We start from the raw sequence: 10,187 nt of genomic DNA on the forward strand, positions 1-10,187 counted from the left end.
CACTTTCAAGATGAGTGTGAATAATTGTTACAAAAATATGGCATTCAACACCATCATTCTTCTCCTTATAGACCTCAAGCAAACGGAGCAGTTGAAGCGGCTAATAAAAATCTACAGACTATCATCGAGAAAATGACGGAAAATTACAAGGATTGGCCTCACAAACTCTATTTCGCACTGTGGGGTTATCGCACGTCAATTCGCACATCAATAGGAAATACGCCATTTTCCTTTGTTTATGGAATGGATGTCGTACAACCTGTAGATCTAGAGATACCATCTCTACGCATCGCATTAGAAAGCAAACTCGATGAAGTTGAATGGACTAGGGAAAGATGTGAGAAGCTAATTCTACTTGATGAAAAACGACTAGATGCTCTACATCATACTCAATGCTATCAAACTCGTATGGCTGAGCATTTTAATAAGAAAGAAAAGACAAGAAACATCAAAGTAGGAGACTTGGTGTTAAAAGAATTAAGGAAGAATGTTATAAATCCAAGGGAAAAATTTAGGCCTAATTGGTCTGGACCCTATATTGTCAAAACAATCCTATCAGGAGGTGCAGCAAAATTAACTGATATGGATGGCAATGACTTCTCGAACATGATAAATCTTGACCAACTTAAAAAATACTTCCCAAAATTACTTGAGTAGGATACTCAAGAGAGCTACATTTGGCCTGATTCCTTAAGAAAGGATACGTAGGCAACCCTTTACGGGTGCGGCCACTTTAATATAGAAATAGAAGGTTTATATACTAATCCGTACTTTGCATATGGTACCGAAAGACAATTGCGCGACAAAGTCAACTAATAGAACAATATTTTTTTTGAGACAACTAATAGAACAATATTCATTCCCTTTTTTTAAAAAAAAAAAAATAAAAATAAAAACCGCAAAAACTAACTATTGCAATAAATATTATTATATCTTTTTTTTTTAAAAAAAAAAAAAGACACTTCTGTAAACTATTTTCATATACATTTCCATATACATAATTAGACTATAGGCACTTATGGTCTTACCAATTAACAATCAAAGGTAAACAAATTAGCTAAAAATAATAAACTTAATATCATATCAAGTCAAAACATATCATATTAAATTATTATTTGTTTGATCATATTTTTAGTTTGCTAATCCTTAAACAAAAAAAAAGCAAGTCTCCTTGGAATTTAAATTGTTTTAGACGAGACGATAAGCAATATTTAAGTCTTTATTCTAGATAACACCCTATAAATATATATTTGCATGAACCATACCAAAATCACACTACTAGAAAATAGCTTAATTCCAACGGACTGCTTCCGACGGACCCAATACTCCGTCGGAAAAAGGGAAATTTACGACGGATTTTTTTTTTCGTCGGAAATTTCCGACGAATTCATCGATTCCGTCGGAAATTTCCGACGGAATAAATATCCGTCGTAATTTTTGTATGTTCCGACGGAATTTTCCGTCGGAAATTACCTTTTCCGACGGATTTATAGTCCGTCGTAAGTTTCCGACGGAATATTCCGTCGGAACATAATTTATTTTTTAAAAAAAAAAAACCATTTCCGTTACAAAACCCTAAAAAAAACTTGAGAAGCGCCTCTTTTCTCTTCTCCTCTCCACTCTCTCTCTTCTCCGTTCCTCTGCTTCTCTCTCCTCTCGTTCTCCTCTCTGCTTCTCCCTCCTCTCCTCCTCTTTGTCTTTCCTCTTCTCTCTGTTCTCTCTCCTCTCGTTCTCCCTCCCCTCGTTCTCCTTTCCTCTGTTTCTCTCTGTTCTCTCTCCTCTCGTTCTCCCTCTTCTCGTTCTCCTTTCGACCACCACACCACGGCATCAACAACAACACAACCACCTTCATCAAACACCACGGCATCAACAACAACACAACCACCGTCATCAAACACCACCGTCATCAACGACCAACACACAAACGGCATCAACCAACTACTTGAAAGGTTTTTTAGGCCAAATTCGGCCATGAAAAGTTTAGATCTACACTTTTCATGGCCGAATTTTGCCTTGTTAAACCGTTTCCGTGTTGAAATTCGAAGCATATTTCAATTTCAGGTATGTTTTATGTTTTAATTTTTCGATTTTTGTTTCCGATTATTTTTTTTTAAATATGGATTTCGGTGGTGGTAGTGGGTGTGGCTGATGTGCGTGCGTTTAGCATTTGCAGTGGTTTGTGGTGGCTGTGAGAACTGGGCTTAGGTGGGGTCGGGTTCGGTCGGGTCCGGGTTAGGGTTTGGGTGTTTAGGTGGGTGGATCTAGGTATGGGTGAGGGTGGGGTATGGGTGTTTTGGTTAGAGTTCGGTCAGGGTGAGGGTAAAGTGGTGGTGGTGCTGTGGATAGGTTAGGGTGGTTGTGGTGGTGGTGATGTGGATAGGTTAGGGTGGTTGTGGTGGTGGTGCTGTGGATCTGGGTACGGGTGGGGGTGGTGTTGTGGATAGGTTAGGGTTAGGAAGTGGGTGTGTTTGGGGTTGACAGGGGTGTTTTGGGTGGTTGGAGGTTGTCGGTGGGTGGTTGATCTGGTGGTTATCGGCGGTAGATGTGGTGGTTGTGGGTGGTTGGGGTGGTTATGGATGACGGTGGTGGTCTGCTAGGGCTAGGTTGTAGGTGGGTAGTGGGGTGGTGGATCTGGTGTAGGTGGCTGGTGGGTAAGGTTCTGGTGTGGTTGGCTGGTTGTGTGAGGTGGTGTGGGGTGACGGCTTGCGGTGGTACAGCGTGGTGGTGGCCTTTTTTTTTGTTTTTTTTAAGCATTTTCCGATGGAAATTCCGTCGAGAATTTACGACGGAATTCAATTCCGTCGAAATTTTCCGAGGGACTTTGCCGGGCTTGAAAATACTCTCGGCGGACTGAAATCCGTCGGAAAACCCATTTACGACGAAATTCCGTCGAAAAAGGGTGTTTTTCCGACAACAACTTTTCCGACAACCGGTTACGACGGAATTCCGTCGGAAATGGGTTTTCCGACGGAAAACAAGGTGTTTCCGATGAAAATTTTCCGTGGCAATTAACATGTTTTCTAGTAGTGTCATAATTTAATCCAAATTTCAAACAAATTGATCAAATCTAATAAATGACATGTACAAATCTACTCTTTTGAACACGTATAACTTTTCAGATTTGGTAAGCTATACCCAACTCAAAATTGCAAATGAAAAGCTTCATAGATGGCCTATAAAGTATCATCTTTATTCATTTTGATAAGAGTTAAAACTAGAACAATCCAGTTACAAGACAAAAAGTGGCCTATATTAGAACAAAATGTGAACCTGAAAAATATACATTAACATTTCTTACTATATAAGCAACAACAACACTACTAATTCATACATAACAATAATATAATATTTGTACCTACAATGAATACCATCTAGAAATTAAAGATCACTAGTAGAAAAAAGAAAAAAGGCACCGCTCAATGGCCACCGATTTTCAAAAACCGGTGGGGAAAAAAAGGGGAAAAATGGGCGGGATTGTGGGGATATAGTATTTCCACCGGTTCAAACCGAACCGGTAGAAATAATATTATTCCCACCGGTTCAAAACCGGTGGCTTTGATATATTTTTAAAAAAAATCGCCCCTTTATAAACCGCAAACCCTAACTCGTCACTCCTCTCCAATTCTTTTCTCAGCCGTTTCGTTCTCCTCCTTCGCTTTCTCTCTCTTCCTCCTTTCTCTCTCCTGCATCCCCTCCATCTGTTCGTCTCCATCAGTTCTCCTCCTCTTTCTCATCTCCTTCGATCTCCTTCTCGCCTCCATCTTTTCTTTCATTTCCACCACCACCAAGACCACCGCCGCATCAATAACACCACGAAGACATGCATGAGCACCACCGATTTTACCACCACCGCAACAATAATACCACGAACACATGCATGAGCAACACCAACTATATTCGAGGTTAGGGTTTGATTTTAATTCGATTTCTTTTGGGTTTTTTTTAGGCTTTTAAATCAAATTTTTTCTGGGTTTTTCAATAGAACTTTCCTGGATTGCTAAATCAAATTTTCTGAGTTTATATGTGTTTTTGATCGATGTTATTCGATTTCTTCTGGTTTTTATTCTAGTTTTTCAATCGAATTTTTCTGGGTTTTTAAATAGAATTTTCTGAGTTTTCAAATCGGTTTTAATTCGATTTTTATTGATTTTAATTCGATCTTGTTCTGGGTTTAATTCGGTTTTAATTATGGGTACATGGTACATGCTTTTTTCTTGGTTTTTTTTACATGCATAGTGTTCTGAGTATTTTTTTCGCAGCTTATGTATTTTAATTGATTTTTTTTTTAATTGATGCAGGTATATTGATTTAGATCTTAAATCGAAGAATCAAGATGCAGGAATATTGATTTAGATGCATCTGGCGTTTTTTTGATTTTGATGTTGTAATTTTTTTTATTTATATTGTAATTTTATTTTTTAATTTATATGTTGTAATTGTTCAACAATATTGATTTATATTGCAATTTTTTTTTTTTAATTATATATTGTAATTTTTCGATTATATGGATTGATATAGTTCAGTTTATATTTTGATGTTTGTAATTTTTTTTGACTTAATTGTCCTATTATAATTCTTTTTAAAAAAAGACAAAAAAAAAATTATGTGTACATGCTATTGCCACCGGTTAACCGGTGGCAAAAATTATTAATACCAAAAAAAAAAACCGCGAAGCTATAATTGCCACCGGTTGACCGGTGGCAATAATAATATTACCACCGGTTAACCAGTGGCAATACCCCTTTTCGCCACCGGTTTTGAACCGGTGGCCTTGTTTGTGGTCATTGCCACCCCCAAATGACCACCGGCTCAAAACCGGTGGCATAGGGGGGTTTTGAACCGGTGGCCAAATGATATTTTCGCCTAGTGGATAAATCACACATTTACGTTAATTAAGATAAAAACTATTATGTTTCGCCAAACGGATCGTGCGCGATGGGTTCAAAACTAGTATAATAAAAGGTAAGTAGGATAGTTGATAATATAACACTAAAAAAACAGTCGCATTTGATAAATATAACCTTTTCCACACCAAAAAAAAAAAAAAAGACAAATTGGAAAATTTGACTTTGCTCAAAGAAGAAAGAACGGAATTAATAAAAAAAAATGGGAAATTATATTTGCATCTAAGCACGATTTGAAAATTTTACTTATATCAAGATACCACTAGACCATCTAGTGACATTTCTTTTACTAACTATTTATATTGTACATAAACCAAAACTATTGATTAGAAAAGACCAGAAAAAAAAAAATAGACATTTTTTTACTGTAAATTGCCATGGTATTTACAGTAAAATTCATGCATGGTTGGTGAGTGTTAGGTTCCTTCCTCTAATGATCACATTAGATCTATGACTGCTGAATTATGTATCAGATAATAGCTTCAATTGTATTGATGATATTGGCTAATATTTATAGCCTACAAAAGATAACCTATACAATATAAACTCTATCATATAAACTTTTATAAATCTATCTTAAAATATCACTAAGATATATTATTATCCTAAATATAATATCATAAGATTTATGTGGAAAATATATCACAATAATATATTTTCCTATATTCCTAACACCCTCCCGCAATTATAACGGTAGTAACACGAACGTAGCGATTGGAAATTTTTCAATATATTGAAGTTGATCGAGTTGCAATACTCTATTGATGTCGCCTGCAATTTATTTATTTATTTATTTATTTTTTTTTTAAAAAAACACTACTACAAAATTATCCAAAAAGATCATCTAAAAATGGCCAAAGAGATCATTTCAAGTGTGGTCTCAAGCTCAATAGTCTCTTTGGCCAAAGAGACCACTTGTTTAAAATAGGTGGTCTCACTTTTTGAAAAATTGAGACCACTTATTTAATATAGATGGTCTTAGTTTTAGAAAAACTGAGGCCACCTATTTTGAGTAGGTGGTCTTTGATTTTCAAAAACTGAGATCGTCTATTTCAAATAGACGATCTCTTTCTTCATTTTTATTTAAAAAAAAAATTATTTACTTTTTACATATACTCGTACTTCGTATAATTCCTAATCAAACAAAGATATGATTCCTCCAATAAAGAAATACAAGTAGTTCATACTTGCAAAATATTATACATATGTTAGACCCGGTTTGATTCACCTTAATTTTAAGGAACTAAAATTATTTTTACTAAACTGAACTTCATTTTACTGAACAGAAATTATTTTTACAAAATTTCTATTATAATTCTTACTGACTGAAATTATTTTTACTGACTGAAATTATGGTGAAGAGAAAAGGGCCTTACACTAAAAACTAAAAAATATAAGTAATCATTAATACTTCAATCAATAAACAATGATTTTGTAAAAAATTAGAAAGAAAAAAAAAGTGGGATGTAAGTTGATCTACTACTCTTCAATCTACATTGCCTCCATTGATGTACCTGCATCAAAAGGGAATAAATTTAGTCTTGACAAGTTAATAGCAAAAATCGAGATATTGAAAAAAGAGCAGTTTAAATCTCCAAAAAATAAAAATAAAAAATACTGGTAGTTAAAAAACAATCATTTTTTTTTTCAAACAAATAGTATAACATTTCATCTGTTTTTGTTTTTTTACAGGATTAATTCATCTGTTTCTACATGTATATAATCATATAAACAGTTAAACATCAATTTTTTTTTTTATCTAAAACATAAAAATTGAACCAATATCCTTAAAACCGAAGTAATTGACAAACCGAATTTTTTTTGAAATCAACTAATCAAATAAATAAAACATGAACCATCAAATAAGTCAAAATGCATGAGCAATAAAACAGATCTAGATACTATAAAATAATAAAATAGATAAAAAAAAAAAAAATAGTAGAAGTTGTAAAACAGATCGAAATGCAAAACAAAAAAAAAAACAAATTGAAAATAAGATGAAACCAAACATATGAAATTCATACCAGGATGAATGACTCCAAAAAAAAAAATTGAAGAAATCAAAATGCAAGTGATTTTGAGTTAGTGGGATCTAAAAATGCGTGTGGGAGTTAGTGGGATCATTTCATCTGTTGACATGATTAAATTGTCACAAATTTTAGTACTTACAAAATTAACAAAAAAAAAAAAAAAACCTTATGATATGTTACCTGTACGCACCATCATCGAAAGCAACAAATTGGTAGTGGATGATGGAATTGTTGTTGCTGCTGGTGGCATTGATAGTTGTTGTTGTTGCGGTGGTTGTTGTTGCTTGACGTTGTTGAATAGGTACCGAAATTCGAATCGGAGCTTGAACCGATGCTGGATTTTGGAGGCGGTGGGGGAAGGGAAAAGTTCGAGAGAAGAAGAGAAAAAGGATTGAAGATGAGGAAGAAGTGAGAAATTAGGGATTAAAATAATAGAGAGAGAAAAAGGAGGGCGGCTAATAGATGAAGAGTGCTGGTAAATTTTAGGGTTTGACTGTTTGAGGGAAAGAGGATAGGGAGATCTAAGGTTGGATATTTTACACATGGTAAATCCGTGTAACAGATCAGATTATTTTTTTTTATTCACTTAATTAAACGGATTTTTCATGAAATACCATTGAGTTTTTTCGAAAATTCATCATATACCACACAAATTTTTTTAATACACCAAATACCACTGAGTTTTTGGTAAATGTCACAACATACCATTAATGACTAACGGACGTTAACACCGTTAGTCATTAAGGCTAATAATGCCACGTGGCAGGCTGGCAGCTTGTGATAAGCCCCCTTCTAAATTATTTAATTTTAGAATAATTATTTAATTAATTATCAAATAAAAACCAAAAAATAACAAAAAATAATAAAAAGTAACAAAAATTATTAAAAAAAAAACAAAACCTGCTGCCAGCTTGCCACCATCCCACCACCACCACCAGCCAGCCCATTCCGGCCACCTCACCGCCAAACCCCTTGCCGCCGAGGCCAGAAACAACAGGCGCGCCGGAGGCCGGCGGCCTTCCACCCCTTCCCTCCCCTTTTCGATTCTGGCCACCCCACCCAAAACCCCCTTCCCCTCCCCTTTTCGATTCCGGCCACCCACCCAAAACCCCCTTGCCCTCCCCTTTTCGATTCCATCGACTTCACCCAAAACCCCCTTCCCCATCCCTTTTCGACTATTTCAAGCCAACCCACCATCCCACGAAACCTAAACACCCACCGACGATCCCTTTTGCTTTCTCCCCTCTCATTGTCGCCTCTGCTCCTCCTCTCCCTCTCTCTCTCTATTTTTTTTTAGGAAATTATGGGTAAGGGCTTTTTACGGGTGAGTGTTGGGTTTTTAGGGCGGATTTTTCGTGTGGATTTCGAAGATTAAGGTCGGGTTTGGGGTGGGTATGGTGATATTTTGGTGGTTAGGGTGGGGATTCGAGGTGGGTACGGTTGTTTTGAGGTGGGTGTCGGTGTGGGTCTGCGGGCTTGGGTTGGTTTTGGCCGACGAAGGCTGATGTTGTAGGAGGGGGAACAAAAAGGGGGTAGGTGGAGGAGAGTACAATGGAGGTTGGCCGGCGTTCAGGGAAAGGAAGAGAAAGGGGCCAGGCGCTGGTGTTGGGAGGAATGAGGGGAGGAGAGAGGCTGGGCGTTGCCGGCCGGGGGTGGGGTTGCTTGGCGTCGGCAGGGGGGCTGGTGGCTGGCTGGGTGGAAGAAGGGTTGGGTTTTTTATTTTACAAAAAAATATTTTAACTTATTTTTTTTTTGTTATTTTTTGGTTTTTATTTTTTTTATTTGATAATTAATTAAATAATTTAGAAGGGAACCAATCACAAGCTGCCACGTGGCATTATTAGCCTTAAACGGTGTTAACGTCCGTCAGTCATAATGGTATGTTGTGACATTTACCAAAAACTCAATGCTATAAGGTGAATTAAAAAATTTTGTGTGGTATATGGTGAATTTTGGAAAAACTCAGTGGTATTTCATGAAAAATCCGTTAATTAAAAGGAGAGATCATATCTCCTAATTAAATGGTCTCTCTCTTTTTATTTATTTTACTAGATGTAAGCCCGTGCGATGCACGGTTTTTAAATATTTCATTTTGTATATTTTTTTTGTAATTTCTTAATATTTTTTGTTTTTATTTTCTATTCTATTATTTTAACATTAATTTAAGGTAAAATATTTTGTTAAGTTTTAAATTATTCTTATTCAAATTTTACGTATATATAGAACTTGAATTTATAAATTGAAATAAATATTATCTCATTCATCCGATAGTTAGATAAAATCATTAAATCAAAATATATTTTTTAATTTCTAATTATTTGTTAAAATAATATAAATCCTAATGTAAAAGATAATATAAAAGATATTTTTTTTATTCATAATTTAAATCTTAAATTACTATTTTTTGTTTTTAATTCTCAAATTTCATTTGTTAATTTTTTCTTAAATGACGACTGAAAATTAAAATTCTAAATTAATATATAAATATAATTTTTCATTGGTCGAAATATTACTTTTTCTTATGTGGCGTGCGATGCACGAATTTTTATATACATTTTGTATATAAATATATTTTGGTGATCTCTTAATTAACATCAAATGATAATTTATATTTTTTAAATATCAAAATATAATTTTTATTTTTTTAAATAATATAAATCTTAATATCTAAAGATAATTTTTAGTCTTGTAACAAATAAAAATGATAAAATTTAGTGTTCTCAAATAATTAAAATCCTAATAAATTACTATTCATTGTTTTTACCTACATTGCAAAAATTTAAAATTTCATTCGTCATTTTTGTTTAGGTGGCGAGTGATTTTTTTAATTATAAAATAAAATAGAAATCTAATTTTTAATTGGTCAAAAATATGTCTTTTCTTATGTGGCGCTCCCAATACTCTCCAAAAATTCCTACTTTATTTATATATATTAGATTAATTAAAAAGAAGCAAAGAACATTTCTTTAAATAGATGGTCTCCCTTGTTTTTTATTTATTTGATTAAAAAAAGGGAGAGATCATTTCTCCTTAATAAATGGTCTCACTTTTTTTTTATTTATTTAAAAAAAAGGGGACCACTTATCTTATATAAAGGGTCTCTCTCTTTATTTATTTGTTTATTTGAGTTAATAAAAAGAGACCATTTATTTAAAATATTGGGTCTCTTGAAACCAAGAGACCATATATTTAACCAAATGGTCTCTTATTTGAGGTCTCTTTGGCCAACTTTGTAGCAGTGAAAACAAATTTC

General features: G+C 34.3%; 2 long non-coding RNA genes across 2 annotated transcripts; one reads left to right on the plus strand and one right to left on the minus strand.

The window, feature by feature from the left end:
- The first annotated feature begins 3,542 nt into the window (after positions 1-3,542).
- On the plus strand, positions 3,543-4,529 carry LOC110731951. The gene is made up of 2 exons (XR_002513375.1): positions 3,543-3,902; positions 4,299-4,529. It is a non-coding gene; the product is annotated as an uncharacterized LOC110731951 (long non-coding RNA).
- A 1,503-nt stretch (positions 4,530-6,032) lies between these two features.
- LOC110731952 lies at positions 6,033-7,802 on the minus strand. Its single transcript, XR_002513376.1, has 2 exons — positions 7,115-7,802; positions 6,033-6,418 (listed from the first exon to the last, which is right to left on the minus strand). It is a non-coding gene; the product is annotated as an uncharacterized LOC110731952 (long non-coding RNA).
- Positions 7,803-10,187: the final 2,385 nt, after the last annotated feature.

This window comes from Chenopodium quinoa, unplaced genomic scaffold, assembly GCF_001683475.1.
Source record: "Chenopodium quinoa cultivar QQ74 unplaced genomic scaffold, ASM168347v1, whole genome shotgun sequence".
Taxonomy (NCBI): Eukaryota; Viridiplantae; Streptophyta; class Magnoliopsida; order Caryophyllales; family Amaranthaceae; genus Chenopodium; species Chenopodium quinoa.